The sequence below is a fragment of the Panthera leo genome, chromosome D4 (genome assembly GCF_018350215.1).
Source record: "Panthera leo isolate Ple1 chromosome D4, P.leo_Ple1_pat1.1, whole genome shotgun sequence".
In the NCBI taxonomy this organism is placed as follows: domain Eukaryota; kingdom Metazoa; phylum Chordata; class Mammalia; order Carnivora; family Felidae; genus Panthera; species Panthera leo.
Genome location: NC_056691.1, coordinates 56,858,944 through 56,875,177, shown reverse-complemented (window position 1 = coordinate 56,875,177; position 16,234 = coordinate 56,858,944). Strand labels below are relative to the sequence as shown.

The 16,234-nt window shown below is 37.6% G+C and overlaps 1 protein-coding gene across 4 annotated transcripts in view; it reads right to left on the bottom strand.

Annotated features, from left to right (window-relative positions):
• UNC13B (unc-13 homolog B) overlaps positions 1 to 16,234 on the bottom strand; it is a 258,600-nt gene that overhangs the window by 161,958 nt on the left and 80,408 nt on the right. The gene's annotated exons all lie outside the window — the stretch shown is intronic.

Below are 16,234 nucleotides of genomic sequence, written 5' to 3'. Positions count from 1 at the left end.
TATGAAAGGGATTCTAAGCAGAAGCAAAAGGGCCCCTGAGAATATCTAATTGTGATGGGTCCTTGTGGTCAGAGGCAGGTAAGGGACACTAGAGTGTGCCAGTTCACATCACTCGGCCCCTGGAGAACCCACTGGTCATTATCAGTTAAAGTAGACAATGTTACATATAAACAAAATGTTTATCACAGGATAGTGACTGACACAGTGATTTTCCTATAATAACTAGGAAAATATTTTTTCGAAAAGAAATCATTCCAGAAAGAACCACATAACCAGTAAGCAAAAACAGCATCATACATGGTAGATTATCAACTTAGAAGGGCTAACTCAAATTATAGTCTTAAAGTGGAACAACCACTTACATTAATGCTAAAAACATTCTTCAAAAAGCGCTTATTGAAATACAGGATTATTTGAAAGGAAATGTAAGAAAGATGAGAAAAGGCCAATTCTAGAGGAAAAAGCAGAAAGGTATTCTCAAGAAGACAATAGCTATTCATCACCTAAAGTTTCAAGTTCACACTTCAGAGAAAGCTTGGTTTCTGTGTTCTAAAGATACATGTTCTCAGATTCACATGTTTAGGATGTGGTATTACAACCACAGAATTCTCATCAAGTGTGTTGAAAACAAGTGAAGCAAAGAAAATTTACCTTTACATAAATACAATAGAACAATGTACTAATGAGTTCATTTGTCTATTTAATTAATGCTTCCTGAGCACATATAATACATATGATTTGGTGCTATGGGCAAGACACACAATACAGGACCCAATTCCTGTCTCTAAAACCTTCCAAGCTAACTGTAGAGCTATTCAAAGTCACAAAGTAGGTGACTAAACTCACCCACTCAGTTAAGGTGTTCACAGTGTGGTAAAACTAAGCTTTCTGTCACACAGTTTCATTCAGCCTAAATAATCGATTAGCCTTAGAAAAGAAACATGACAACCCCACATCTCTTTAATCTGGAAAAGAAAAACTGCACGGGGATACATACGTAATGTTCCTAATGCAAGTCCTAAACAACATCTCAATCCAATTGATGAAAAAAATAGAGGTCTTTACAGATTAACTTGGATAAAGAAAAAAAATCTTTTCTGCAAGGAAACCTGGGGAAGAAAACTCAAACAATGAGGATATCTTCTACAATAAGTTTCTTATCTCACCTATGTGTGTTCAGCAGACCCAACTAAAAGAAGTCTGAGAGCTCTGTTTATGCCTTGTCCCCAGAGCTCTGGGGGAGCTTCTTTTCTCTATTAATTAATCAACAGTATATGTGCATACCTGTATATAAGATTTTGGGCTAAACAAATTCTAAGTAAAGATGCCCTCCCTAATTTCCCTTTAATGAATAATCTAGTCCTGGAAATAAGATACAGAAATATTAAAGATAAATAATGAGAAATACAAAAATGAGTATTAGATACTGACACATAATACATCAGGAAAAAAGAGAAAGAGAGACAAGAGACCAGCAATGGAGCCGCCAGTGACAAAAGAACAGGGTAGGATGAATAAGGAATAAGAGCAGAAAAGAGGAAAACGTAGCTAATAAAATCCATGGGTAACAGAGGAGACAGCAAACTTCACAGCATCTCCAGGTGGGAGATGAAAAAAATTCACAGTATAGCAGAAAGGTTGAAAGAGGAAGTGCAGGGGAAATTTGAAAATAAACACATAAGAATAAAGCTAGTTATGCTGATGAGAGGCTGCTGATGGCTAGGTTTCACATACTGTGAAGAGTTATAATAGTAAGTGATTATTACTGGCAATTGGAGGTCAGAAGAAAGTAGGATTGCTAGGTTTATATGTCATAGCCACAGGAAGAGACTTGAATAAACCACTCATAGCTAACTTTGCATACTACATGTATAAAGAAAGGAACGCATGGTCTCATTTTCACAACATTGCAACTGAGAAAGGGAATGAATATGGTTTATAATCTTGAGAGAGAGGCAACCAGTGAGAAATGTGACATCACTTGCCCTCTTTCTTCTTGAAGCCCCAGTTCTCTCTCAGCTTCCAGGACACCACTATGTCCTATTTCTCTCTCTGTTCATTTCTTTTTCACTCCCTCTGTCCCACTTTAAATGCTGGTGCTCTCCAGGCTTTACCCCAGGCCCTTTCCCCAATTTACTCTCTCCCTAAGCCTTCTCATCTACACCTACAGCTCCAACTGATCAAAATACTTCTCCAATCCAGACTTCTTTCCTGAGTGCCACGTTTAAGTTCCTAACCATCTTCTGTACCTCTCTTCCTACTAGTCCTGTAAGAACCCCAAATATAAGCTTGTCTACAACTGACCTTATTATGTCCGGTATCCTAGTAAATAGTGTAACACCTCTCCAATCATGTAAGAAAAGTCTACCTCTTTAACATCTTCTTTCCTTCTTCTCCTAACTATCCCTTCCACTACTGTCTTAACCCAACACCTCATAATCTTACCTTTTAACTCTTTCTAAACAAGTTTGCTAAATGGTATTATAAGAAACAATTTATTAAAAGTCCAAAGGATTGGAATGTATCTACAAGAAAATAATCATCCCTTTGCGCCTCTGAGATGCACTATAATACTTGTAAAGCAATTTTATTTTCAACTTCAAATCTCACAGCAATTTTAATACATTTTCTTGTTTGACACCCTCATTCCTAACTTCCCAGAAAACAAGCATAATCTTGTAAGAAAGACAGACGTGGTACCCCAAGGTAGATTAGTTGGTTGACTGACCTACTCTTGATTTTGGTTAGGTCATGATCTCACGGTCATGGGATGGAGCCCTAAACCCTGCATTGGGCATGGAGCTTGCTAAAGATTCTCTCTCTCCATCTGTCTGTCTGTCTCTCTCAAAAGAGAGAGAGAGAGAGAGACAAAGAGAGAGAGACAGAGAGAGAGAGAGAGAGAGAGAGAGAGAGAGAGAGAAAGAAAAAGAGAGAGAGAGAGAGAGAGAGAGAGAGAGAGAGAGAGAGAGAAAGAAAGAAAGAAAAAAAGAAAGAAAGAAAAAGAAAAGAAAGGGGAAAAAAAGACCTTTAAAGAACTCAATGATTTGCCTAGTCCTTCAAAATTATATTCCAGGGCCAACTGGGTGGCTCAGTTGGTTATGCATCTGATTTGGCTCAGGTCATGATCTCATGGTTCAAGAGTTCAAGACCTGCACTGGGCTCTGCACTACCTCTCTCTCTCTGCCCATCCCCCACTCATGTTTTCTCTCTTGCTCTTTCAACATAAACAAAAAAAAATGATATTCTAGGGGTGCGTGGGTGGTTCAGTTGGTTGGGCGTCCAACTCTTGATTTTGGCTCAAGTCATGATCTCACAGTTTGTGGGTTCGAGCCCCATATCAGGCTGTGCACTGCTTGGGAGCCTGCTTGGGATTCTCTCTCCCCCCCACTCTGTCCCTCCCCCACTGATGCATGCACACATTCTCTTTCTCTCTCTCTCTCAAAAAAATGATATTCTATAAATTTCTCCCCCCCCCCTTTTTTTTTTTTTTTAACATTTATTCATTTTTGAGAGACAGGCAGAGACAGAGCCAAACAGGGGAGAGGCAGAGAGAGAAGGATACACAGAATCCAAAGCAGGCTCTAGGCTCTGAGCTGTCAGCACAGAGCCCGCAACAGGGCTCAAACCCAGGAACCATGAGATCATGACCTGAGCCAAAGTTGGCCGTGCAACCAACTGAGCCACCCAGGCACCCCTTAGGATTCTCTTTTTTCTTTTTTAAGTTCATGTGTTTATTTTGAGAGAAAGAGTGAGGGAGAGGTAGAGAGAGGGGGAGAGAGAATCCCAAGCAGGCTCCATGCTGTCAGCACAGATCCCAGTGCAGGGCTCGATTCCATGAACTCTGAGATCATGACCTGAGCTGAAATCAAGACCTGGATGCTTAACTGACTGAGCGACCCAAGTGCCAAATTTTTTAAAGCTAGAGCTTACAATCGTAATATATTAATTTTTGTGTCATATACAAGAAATTCTACTAATTGTTACTCATTTTTATTAATTAGAGGAAGGTATGACATTTCACTCCATAAAGCAAAAGGATTTTAAGCACAGAAATGCTCATCTTCTATAGCAGGCAATCCAGGTGTATACACATACACTCATTCTCTGTCCATATCTCTCTCTCTCACATACACACAAGCATAACCACATACCTTCAAGGAGCCTTCTGAGAACTGAAGCAAGATTTAAATTCTATCTAATATCATGCTAAGTATATTATACTATTTCATAATTCTGACCACTGGGAAAATCTGACTAGGTAGTATATTTACCGAATTAATTGGGAGTTTACTTGCATTCATAATTCATATAAGATAGAATAGATTACAAATCCAAGAGACAAATTTACTCCAGGGATACTACTGGAATGATCTTCACATTTCAAGGAGGCTAGAGATAAATCTACTTTATAATTTAAAAAGGCATGGGGGTGCCTGGCTGGCTCAGTCAGTGTTGCATGCAACTCTTCATTTTGGAGTCATAAATTCAAACCTCACATTGGGTGTAGAGAGTACTTTAGAAATAAAATGGGGCAGGGAGGAGTTAAGATGACATAGTAGTAAGGGGACCTTGGGTTTGCCTCCTCCCTTGAACAGAGATGGATCAACATCAAACCATTTTGAACACCTAGGAAACCAATTTGAGGATTAACAGAACAATCTGCATCATTTGAAAGAAAGAATGTGGCAGGTACATAGTACAGAGAGGTACACTGGGGGAGAAAAGAGCTTAGATGCTGCAGAGGTGAGGAAGCCATCTTCGTGGACAAGAGAGAGGGAAAGGGGGAGAAGCTGCTGCGCAGTGACATGATCATTTTCTGCGATAAGCCTGCCCTGGCCACAGCACAGTGAGACCCACCCCCAGATCACTGTGGATCCAAACCGCAGGGGTCTTGGAAGTGCAGGGTTTTGAAACACAGCAGTGCCTAAGATAAAGCTCTGGAAAAGCTGGTAGGTGGACAGCTGGGACACAGGGAAAAGGCAGGGAGCTGATGGGAGCAGAGGACACACGGGGCACACAGGAGGGGTGATTGATCACACACCTGTGAGGGTGTGAACTTCCCACTGTGAAGACGGGGGGCGGGGGGGGGGGGCAGGGAATGAACCATTTTCACCTTTAGCCCACCAACACTGACTGACCCTAGTAAGATAAACAGCACCACCAAGTGGAGAATAAAACTGTTACACCAAACAAAACTGTTACACCTTCCACTCCCCTGCACCCTCTAGGCACATGTCCACTAAGGCAAGTCCTCCTGAGAATCAGAGCAGCAGGCTCCTCCCTCAGAACACCAGCACAATCCCTTCCACAAGTTTAGTCTGCTGACCATAGAGTGCTGCAAAGGAAACTGGATCTAGCTTCATTTGGGTTCTTTGTTTGTTTGTACTTTTCAGTTGTTGTTTCTGTATTTGTTTTGTTGTTTTTCTCTTCTTTTACTTCTTGGATTCAAGACCAAATTTTTTTTTTTTTTTTTTTTATAAACACACACATAGGTTCTAGCATTCTTTATTTCATTTTTAAAATTTTTTATCTCATTGTATTATCATTGTTTTTTTCTTCCTCCAAAATAATAAGACAGAGGAATTCACCTCAAAAGAAAGGAGAAATGATGGCCAGGGATTTAATCAATGTAGATTTAAGTAAGATGTCTGAACTAGAATTTAAAACAACGATTATAAGGATACTAGTTGGGCGTGAAAAAAACATAGAAGACACCAGATAATCCCTTTCTGCAGAGATAAAAGAACTAGTATCTAGTCAGGCCAAAATTAAAAATGCTATAACCAGATGCAAACACAAATGAAGGCCATAAAAACAAGGACAGATGAGGCAGAGGAGCAAATTAGTGATATGGAAGATAAAATTTGAAAAATAATGAACCTGAAAAGAAGAGGGAAACAAAGGTCAGGGATTATGAAGGCAGACTTAGGGAACTCACTGATTTAATAAAACATAATAATATTCATAACATAGGAATCCCAGAAGAAAAAGAGAGAAAGGGTGAAGGCGGCTTATGTAAACAAATTAGAACTGAAAACTTCCTTAATCTGAGGAAGGATACAAACATCAAAATCCAAGAAGCACAGAGATCTCCTGTTAAATTCAACAAAAGTCAACCACCACCAAGGCATATCATAGTCAAATTCACAAAATACACAGACAAGGAAAGAATCCTGAAAGCAGCAAGGGAAATAAAGTTTTTAATCTACAATGGAAGACAGATCAGGTTTGCAGCACATCTGTCCACAGAAATTTAGCAGGCCAGAAAGGAATGGCAAGATATATTCAATGCGCTGAATGGGAAAAATATGCAGCCAAGCATACTCTATAGATCAAGGCTGTCATTCCAACTGGAGAGATAAAGAGCTTCCCAAACAAAAACAAAAAAAGTTTGTGACCATTAAACCCTATAAGAAATTTTAAGGGAGACTCTTTGAATGGGGGAAAAAAAAAAAAAAAAAAAGACAAAGCAACAAAAACTAGAAAGGACCAGAGAGCATGACCAAAATCACCAATTCTACAATAACACAAGAGCACTAAATTCATATTTTTCATTAATCACTCTGAATATAAATGGACTAAATGCTCCAATCAAACAACATACGGTATCAGAATGGATTTAAAAAAAACAAGAGGCCCCTGTATGCTGCCTATGAATGACTCATTTTAGACCTAAAGACACCTGCAGATTGAAAGTGAGGGGATGGAGAAGCATCTATCATGCTAATGAAGGTCAAAAGAAAGCTGGAGTAGCCATACATTTTAAATTTTTTTTTATGTGGAGTAACCACACTTATATAAGACAAACTAGATTTTTTTAATGTTTATTTAATATTTATTTATTTTTGAGAGAGTGCACATGTGAGAGCTGGGGAAGAGCAGAGAGAAAGAGACAGACAGAGGTTCTGAAGCGTCTCTGCATTGAGAGCAGAGAACCCGATGCAGGGCTAGAACTCACATATCATGAGATGATGACCTGAGCCAAAGTCTGACGCTTAACCAACTGAGCCACCAAGGTGCCCCCCTACAAACTAGATTTTAAAACAAAGACTGTAACAAGAGATAAAGAAGGGCATTATAACACAATTAAGGGGTCTATCAATCAACAAGATCTAACAATTGTAAACATCTATGCCACAACATGGAGCACCCAAATATATAAATCAAATACTGACATAAAGAAACTCACTGAGGTGGAGGAGGGAGCCAAGATGGCAGAACAGCATGGAAGTTTTTGTGTGTCTCGTGTCCATGAAATACAGCCAGACCAACACTAAACAATCCTACACACCTAGAAAACTGATCTGAGAATTAGCACAACAATCTGCACAACCAAAACCACAGAATTAAGCAGAGAGAAAAAATTCATTTTAATTTTCAATTTTTATTAAAAATTTTTTTAAATTTTTACTATATTTTTAACCTTTATGTAAATTTTTTCAAATTAAATTTTACTTCCATCATTTTATTTTAGTCTACTTCAATGTATTCACTTTTTCAAATTTTCAAAGGATTTCCTTTTTTTAATTTTTCATTTCTTTTCTTTTTCTTCAGTACAGAAAGAGAAAAAATTCATTTTTATCTTCAATTTTTATTTAAAATATTTTTAATTTTTCTTACTATATTTTTTACTTTTGTGAAAGTTTTTCAAATTCGATTTTAATTCATCATTTTATTTTAGTCTACTACAGTGTATTCACTTTTTCAAATTTTCAAACGCTTTTCCTGTTTTTTCTTTTTTGTTTCTGTTCTTTTTCTTGAATACAGAAAGAAAAAATTCATTTTTATTAAAAATATTTTTCTTTAATTTTCTTTCTACTATATTTTTTACTTTGGTGTAAATTTTTTCAAATACTATTTTACTTCTATCATTTCATTTTAGTCTACTTCAGTGTAATCATTTTTTCAAATTTTCAAACGATTTCCTTTTTTTTTCTTTTTTTCCCCTTGTTTCTCTAATCTATCTAGCCACTTTCAACATGCAGACCAAAACACACCTATGATCTGACATCATTTATTCGATTTTGTGTATAAGTTTAATTTTTTAATTTTAATTTTTTGGTTTTTTTTTTAATTTTCATTTGTTCTACCTCATTAATTCCTTTTCTCCCTTCAAAATGGCGAAACAAAGGAATTCACCACAAAAGAAAGAGCAGGAAAAAAAGACAGCTAGGGACTTAACCAACACATGTACAAGCAAGATGTCTGAACCAGAATTTAAAATCACAATAATAAGAATACTAGCTGGAGTCAAAAATAGATTAGAATCCCTTTCTGCAGAGATAAAAGAAGTAAAAACTAGTCAGGATGAAATAAAAAATGCTATAACTGAGCTGCAATCACGAATGCATGCTGTGGTGGCAAGGATGGATGAGGCAGAACAGAGAATCAGCTATACAGAGGACAAACTTACGGAGAATGATGAAGCAGAAAAAAAAAAGGGAGATTAAGGCAAAAGAGCATATTTAAGAATTATAGAAATCAGTGACTCATTAAAAAGGAACAACATCAGAATCACAGGAGTCCCAGAAGAGGAAGAGAGAGAAATAGGGGTAGAAGGGTTATGTGAGCAAATTATAGCAGAAAACTTTTCTAACCTGGGGAAAGACACAGACATCAAAATCCAGGAAGCACAGAGGACCCCCATTAGATTCAACAAAAACCGGCCATCAACAAGGCACATCACAGTCAAATTCACAAAATACTCAGGCATGGAGAAAATCATGAAAGCAGCAAGAGAAAAAAAAGTTAAGTTCTCTTAACCTACAAGAGAAGACAGATCAGGTTTGCAGCAGACCTAGCCACAGAAACGTGGAAGGCCAGAAAGGAGTGGCAGGATATATTCAATGTGCTGAATTAGAAAAATATGCAGCCAAGAATTCTTTATCCAGCAAGGCTGTCATTCAAAATAGAAGGAGATTAAAAGTTTCCCAGACAAACAAAAATTAAAGGAGTTTGTGACCACTAAACCACTGTGACCACTGCAAGAAATTTTAAGGGGGACTCTCTGAGGGAAGAAAAGATGAAAAAAAAAAAAAAAAAAAAAAAAAAAAAAAATATATATATATATATATATATATATATATATATATATATATATATATATATCTCAAAAGCAACAAAAGATTAGAAAGCACCAGAGACCACCACCAGAAACTCCAACTCTACAAGCATCATAATGGCAATAAATTCATATCTTTCAGTACTCACTCTAAAGGTCAATGGATTCAATGCTCCAATCAAAAGACACAGGGTAACAGAATGGATAAGAAAACAAGATCCATCTATATGCTGTTTACAAGAGACCCACTTTAGAACTAAAGACACCTTCAGATTGAGGGTAAGGGGATGGAGAACCGTCTACCATGCTAATGGTAAACAAAAGAAAGCCAGAGTAGCCACACTTATATCAGACAATCTAGACTTTAAAATAAAGACTGTATCAAGAGATCCAGAAGGGCATTATATCATAATCAAGGGGTCTATCCACCAAGAAGACCTAACAATTGTAAACATTTATGCACCAAATGTGGCAGCACCCAGATATATAAATCAATTAATCACAAACATAAAGAAACTCATTGATACTAATATCATTATAGTAGACTTCAACACAGCACCCACAGCAATAGACAGATTATCTAATCAAAAAATCAACAAGAAAACAATGGTTTTGAATGACACACTGGACCAGGTGGACTTAACAGACATATTCAGAGCATTTCATCCTAAAGCAGCAGAATATACATTCTTCTCCAGTGCACATGGAATGTTCTCCAGAATAGACCACATACTGGGACACACCAGCCCTCAGCAAGTAGAAAAAGATCGAGATCATACCATGCATATTTTCAGACCACAATGCTATGAAACTCGAAATCAACTACAAGAAAAAATTTTGGAAAGGTAACAAATACTTGGATACTGAAGAACATCCTACTAAAGAATGAATGGGTTAACCAAGAAGTTAAAGAAGAAATTAAGAAGTATATGGTAAAAACAGGGAAGGGGACAAAACAAAAGAGACTCTTAAATATGGAGAACAAACTGAGGGTTACTGGAGGGGTTATGGGAGGGGGGATGGGCTAAATGGGTAAGAGGCACTAAGGTATCCACTCCTGAAATCATTGCTGCACTATATGCTACCTAATTTCAATGTAAATTTTAAAAAAAAATCTAAAAATAATAAATTAAAATTAAAATTAAAAAAATAAATAAATAAAATAGTAAGTATATGGAAGCCAATGAAAATGATAACACCACAATCCAAAACCTCTGGAACACAAGAAAGGCAGTCATAAGAGCAAAGTATATAGCAATCCAGGCCTTCCTAAAGTAGGAAGAGCTCAGATACACAACCTAACCTTACACCTTAAAGAGCTGGAAAAAGAACAGCAAATAAAAGCCAAAACCAGCAGAAGACATTAAATAATATTAGAGCAGAAATTAATGCTACTGAAACCAAAAAAACACAGATCAATGAAACCAGAAGCTGGTTCTTTGAAAGAATTAACAAAACTGATAAACCACTAGCCAGGTTGATCAAAAAGAAAAAGGAGGGGCGCCTGGGTGGCTCAGTCGGTTAAGCAGCCGACATCGACTCAGGTCATGATCTCATGGTCCATGAGTTCGAGCCCCGCCTCAGGCTCTGTGCTGACAGCTCAGAGCCTGGAGCCTGTTTCAGATTCTGTGTCGCCCTCTCTCTGACCCTCCCCTGTTCATGCTCTGTCTCTCCCTGTCTCAAAAATAAATAAAACATTTAAAAAAATTTTTTTTAATAAAAAAAAAAAAAAGAAAGAGAAAGTTAAGGACCCAAATAAAATCAAGAATGAAAGAGAACACAACGAACACAGCAGAAATAAAAACACTAATAAGAGAATATTATGAGCAATTATACACCAATAAAATGGGCAATCTGGAAGAAATGCAAAAATTCCTAGAAACATATACACTACCAAAACTGAAGCAGATTTGAACAGACCCATAACCAGTAAAGAAATCGACTTAGTAATCAAAAATCTCCCAAAAACAAGAGTCCAGGGCCAGATGGCTTTCCAAGGGAATCTACCAAACATTTAAGGAAGAGTTAACACCTATTCTCATGAAGTTGTTCCAAAAATAGAAATGGAAGGAAAACTTCCAAACTCATTCTATGAAGCCAGCATTACCTTGATTCCAAAACCAGACAGAGACCCCACCAGAAAGAACTATAGACCAATTTCTCTGATGAACATGGATGCAAAAATCCTCAACAAGATATTAGTCAACTGGATCCAACAATACATTAAAAATATTATTCACCACAACCAAGTGGCATTTATACCTGGGATGCAGGGCTGGTTGAATATCCGCAAAACAATTAACGTGATTCATCACATCAATAAAAGAAAGGAAAAGAACCAAATGATCCTCTCAATAGATGCAGAGAAAGCATTTGACAAAATATGGCATCCTTTCTTGATAAAAACCCTCAAGAAAGTAGGGATAGAAGGAGCATACCTCAAGATCATAAAAGCCATATATGAACGACTCAATGCTAATATCATCCTCAATGGGGAAAAACAGAGAGCTTCCCCCTAAGGTCAGGAACAAGACAGGGATGGCCACTCCCACCACTGTTATTCAACATAGTATTGGAAGTCTTAGCCTCCGCAATCAGACAACACAAAGAAATAAAAGGCATCCAAATTGGCCAGGAGGAAGTCAAATGTTCACTCTTCCCAGATGACGTGATACTTTATATGGAAAACCCTAAAGATTCCACCAAAAAACTGCTAGAACTGATTCATGAATTCAGCAAAGTTGCAGGATATAAAATCAATGCACAGAAATTGGTTGCACTCCTATACACCAACAATGAAGCGACAGAAAGAGAAATCAAGGAATCGATCCCATTTACAGTTGCACCAAAACCCATAAAATACCTAGGAATAAATCTAACCAAAAAGGTGAAAAAATCTATACACTGAAAACTATAGAAAGCTTATGAAAGAAATTGAAGAAGACACAAAAAAATGGAAAAAGATTCCAAGCTCCTGGACAGGAAGAAATAATATTGTTAAAATGTTGATACTACTCAAAGCAATCTACATATTCAATGCAATCCCTATCAAAATAACACCAGCATTCCTCACAGAGCTAGAACAAATAATCCTAAAATTTATATGGAACCAGAAAAGACCCTGAATAGCCAAAGCAATCTGGGAAAAAAAAAAAAAAAAAAAGCAGGAGGCATCACAATCCCAGACTTCAAGCTGTATTACAAAGCTGTAGTCATCAAGACAGTATGGTACTAGCACGAGAACAGACACTCATATCAATGGAACAGAATAGAGAACCCAGAAATAGACCCACAAATGCATGGCCAACTAATCTTTGACAAAGCAGGAAAGAATATCCAATGGAATAAAGACAATCTCTTCAGCCAAGTGTGCTGGGAAAACTGGACAGCGACATGCAGAAAAATGAACCTGGACCACTTTCTTACACCATACACAAAAATAAACTCAAAATGGATGAAAGACCTCAACATAATACAGGAAGTCATCAAAATCCTCGAGGAGAAAGCAGGCAAAAACCTCTTTGACCTCAGCTGCAGCAACTTCTTACTCAACACCTCTCCAGAGGCAAAGGAAACAAAAGCAAAAATGAACTATTGGGACCTCATCAAAATCAAAAGCTTCTGCACAGCGAAGGAAACAATCAGCAAAACTAAAAGGTAACTGACAGAATGGGAAAAGATGTTTGCAAATGACATATCAGATGAAGGGTTAGTATCCAAAATCTATAAAGAACTTATCAAACTCAACACCCAAAAAACAAATAATCCAGTGAAGAAGTGGGCAAAAGACATGAATAGACACTTCTCCAAAGAAGACATCCAGATGGCAAACCAACACATCAAAAAATGCTCGACATCAATCATCATCAGGAAAATACAATTCAAAACCACAGCGAGATACCACCTCATACCTGTCAGAAGGGCTAACATTAACAATTCAGGCAACAACAGATGTTGGCGAGGATGTGGAGAAAGAGGATCTCTTTTGCATTGCTGGTGGGAATGCAAACTGGTGCAGCCACTCTGGAAAACAGTATGGAGGTTCCTCAAAAAACTAAAAATAGAACTATCCTACAACCCAGCAATTGCACTACTAGGCATTTATCCAAGGGATACAGGTGTGCTGTTTTAAAGGGACACAGGCACCCCAATGTTTATAGCAGCACTATCAATAATAGCCATAGTATGGAAAGAGCCCAAATGCCCATGGATGGATAAATGGATAAAGAAGATGTGGTGTATATATATACATACACACACACATACAGTGGAGTATTACTCAGCAATCAAATCAAAAAGGATGAAATCTTGCCATTTGCAACTACATGGATGGAACTGGAGGGTATTATGCTAAGCGAAATTATTCAGAGAAAACCAAATATCATATGTCTTCACTCATATGAGGACTTTAAGACACAGAACAGATGAACATAAGGGAAGGAAAGCAAAAATAATATAAAAACAGGGAAGGGGACAAAACATAAGAGACTCTTAAATATGGAGAACAGAGGGTTACTGGAGGGGTTGTGGGGGGGGGGATGGGCTAAATGGGTAAGAGGCACTAAGGAATTTACTCCCGAAATCATTGTTGCACTATATGCTCACTAATTTGGATATAAATTTTAAAAAATAAAATTAAAAAAAAAAGGCCATATACAAAAGCCCCATAGCTAATATCATCATTAATGGGGAAAAACTGAGAGCCTTTCCCCTATGGTGAGGAACAAGACAAGGATGCCCACTCTCACCATTACTATTCAACATAGTACTGGAAGCCTAAGCCTCAGTAATCAGACAACAAAAAGAAATAAAGAGCATCCAAATCAGCAAGGAAGAAATCAAACTTTCACTATTTGCTGACAACATGATAGTTTATGTAGAAAACTTCAAAGACACCACCAAAAAAAAGGCTAGAACTAATACATGAGTTCAGCAAATTGCAGGATATAAAATCAACTTGGAGAAATCTGCTGCATTTCTGTACACTAATAACAAAGCAGCAGAGAAAGAAATTAAGCAATCGATCACATATACAAGTGCAGCAAAAACAGAAGATACCCAGCAATAAATTTAACTAAATAGGTAAAAGATCTGTACTCTGAAAACTATAGAAGACTTATTAAAGATATTGAAGAAGATACAAAGAAATGGAAAATATTCCATGCTCATGGATTAGAAAAACAAACACTGTTAAAATATCTATACTACCCAAAGCAATCTACATATTTAATGCAATCCTCATCAAAATACCACCAGCAGGGGCGCCTGGGTGGCTCAGTGGGTTCAGTGTCTGTCTTCAGCTCAGGTCATGATCTCACAGTTTGTGAGTTTGAGACCCACACTGGGTTCTCTGCTGTCAGCACAGAGCCAGCTTCAGATCCTATCCCCTCTCTCTCTGCCCCTCCCCCACTCACTCCCATTCTCTCTCTCTCAAATAAATAAACATTTAAAAAATACCACCATCATTCTTCACAGAGCTAGATCACACAATCCTAAAATTTGTATGGAACCACAAAAGATCCCAGATAGCCAAAGCAATCCTGAAAAAAAGAAACACAAAACTGAAGGCATAATGATTCCAGATTTCAAGCCAAATTACAAAGCTGTTGTCGTCAAGACAGGATGGTACTGGCACAAAAACAGACACATCAATCAATGGAACAGAACAGAAAACCCACAAATGGACCCAGAACTATATGGTCTACTCATCTTTGGCAAAGCAGGAAAGAATATCCAATGGAAAAAAGACAGTCTCTACAACAAATGGTGCTGGAAAAACTGGATGGCAACATGCAAAAATACACAAAAATAAACTCAAAATGGATGAAAGACCTAAATGTGAGACAGGAAACAATCAACATCTAGAGGAGAAAACAGCAGCAACCTCTTTGACCTGGGCCAGAGCAACCTCTTATTAGACATGTCACCATAGGTAAGGAAAACAAAAGCAAACATGAACTATTAGGACTTCATCAAGATAAAAAGCTTCCGCACAGCAAAGGAAACAATCAACACAACTAAAAGTCAGCCTACAGAATGGGAAAAGATGTTTGCAAATGACATATTGGATAAAGGGTTACTATCCAAAATTTATAAAGAACTTGTCAAACTCAACACCCAGTTAAGAAATAATCCAGTGAAAAAATGGGCAGAAGATATGAATAGACATTTTTCCAAAGAAGACATTCAGATGGCCAACCAACACATGAAAAGATGCTCAACATCACTTATCATCAGGGAATACAAATCAAAAACACATTGAGATACCACCTCACACCAGTCAGAGTGGCTAAAATTAACAACTCAGACAACAACAGGTGTTGGCAAGGATGTGGAGAAAGGGAAACCCTCTCGCATTGCTGGTGGGAATGCAAACTGGTGCAGTCACTCTGGAAAACAGTACGGAGGTTCCTCAAGAAACTAAAAATGGGAATACCTATGATCCAGCAACTGTACTATTAGGTATTTACCCAAAGGATATAGAAATATAGATTTGAAGGGGTACATGCCCACCCCAATGCTTATAGCAGCATTATCAACAATAGTCAAACTGTGGAGAGAACCCCAATGTCTACTGAATGATGATGGATAAAGATGATGTAGTGTGTGTGTGTGTGTGTGCATGTGCCTGCACATGTGAATATGCACTCATGCATCACTCACTGATGATGAGTGATGTTGACCATCTTTTCATGTGCCTGTTTGCCATGTGGATGTCTTCTTTGGAAAAATGTCTACTCATATCTTCTGCCCATATCTTCACTGGATATATGCATGAGCACGCGTGCGTGCGCGCACATACACACACACAGACACACACACACACACACACAATGGAATATTATTCAGCCATCAAAAACAATGAAGTCTTTTCATTTGCAATGATGTGGATGGAACTGGAATGTATTTTGCTAAGCAAAATAAGTCAATCAGAGAGAGACAAATACCATATGATTTCAATCATATGTGGAATTTAAAAAAACAAAACAGATGAACATAGGGGAAGCAGAGGAAGAAAAAGAGAGGGAAACAAATTACAAGAGACTTAGCAATAGAGAACAAACTAAAGGTTGATGGAGGGAGGTGGGTGGAGGCAGGCTAGATGGGTAACTAAGGAGGGCACTTGTTATGGTGAGCATTGAGTACTGTATGTAAGTGATGAATTAGTGAATT